Raw genomic sequence first — 1,256 nt, forward strand, 5'->3', positions numbered from 1 at the left:
CGACTCAAAAAATGTTTACGTAAATACACAAATTTATAAGAACTGAAGCCATAAGACAAAGACAAAGGTAGGAGCCAGGATATAAAGGTAGAGAGAAAGTGGAGAGAGTGAATGGATTAAGAAACCCTGGTTGATGACAGTCTCAGCAGCTGAGCACAACATGTATACCTCTGAGCTTCCTGGTAACCAAGGCAAAGAAGAAAACACATTGGGTTGCATAACTCTCTTTGATCGTAAGAAGCATATGAGTTCAAAAGGAGAAATGGACCCTTTGATTGCTGTATAGGTGCTTTGAAATATACCTTTTCTGAAATGGCAGATGATTGTAATCGATGAATTTAAAGCATGCCCCTGAAATGAATTGGCATAAGAGCTAACCTTAAAGATTGGAAATACTGAAGTATGTCCAAAGAAAGGTAGTTTTATAATTTTCAGTGATCCAGAACTAATGATAAACAAATACTAGGAAAGTGAAAGATTCAAGAACTAAAATAGACCATCACTTCCTTGACTTCTCTGGGCTTCCAGTAGAATTGAAGAACTAGAAAATTCATAAATTAGATGGTTTTGAAGAACTCCACTGTCTTTCAAAGAAGAGAGATGAGTCTTTACTTTCTGCAAAGCTAAAGTGAGGTCCTTTCCTATCAGTAAAAATATAGTTAAGTGGGGAGACAGGGTGATGTGTTTTATGCTACAATGTCCATCAGGCATTTGAGAGCTTATTGCGCACTGGTCACTGTCAGTATAACAATGGATGCAACAGATACATTCCTGCCTTTGTAAAGCTTATAATTGGGTGAGATGGGCAATTAAATAGGTAATTATATCATGATTGATATCAATAACAGAATTCAGGGCGTCATATGTGCACAGTGGGAAAACTCAAGCTGATCTGTCATTCTCAAGGTGAAATCTTTGACCTCTATACCAGGTTAATGAGTAAAAATCCCCCCGGGGGGGGGAGGTCAATTGGAGAAAAAGGAGACATATGTAAAACTTGAGATAATCCTATTTAATAATAGAGAAACATGGTAATTAGCCGTACCTCCACTACCCTTACCATTGGCTAATCAGTGAGATATGCAAATTAACTGCCAACCAAGATGGCGGCTGGCAGCCAGGCAGCTTGACACGAACAGGGAGGCTTGCTTGCTCCAGTGACGGAGGAAGCCAGGTTCCCCGCCTGCCTTGCTGGCCTCTCAGCTGCAACTCTAAGCAACTATGTTACAAATATAGAAGCTGAACAAAACCCCAGA

Source organism: Myotis lucifugus, unplaced genomic scaffold, assembly GCF_000147115.1.
Source record: "Myotis lucifugus unplaced genomic scaffold, Myoluc2.0 scaffold_273, whole genome shotgun sequence".
In the NCBI taxonomy this organism is placed as follows: Eukaryota; Metazoa; Chordata; class Mammalia; order Chiroptera; family Vespertilionidae; genus Myotis; species Myotis lucifugus.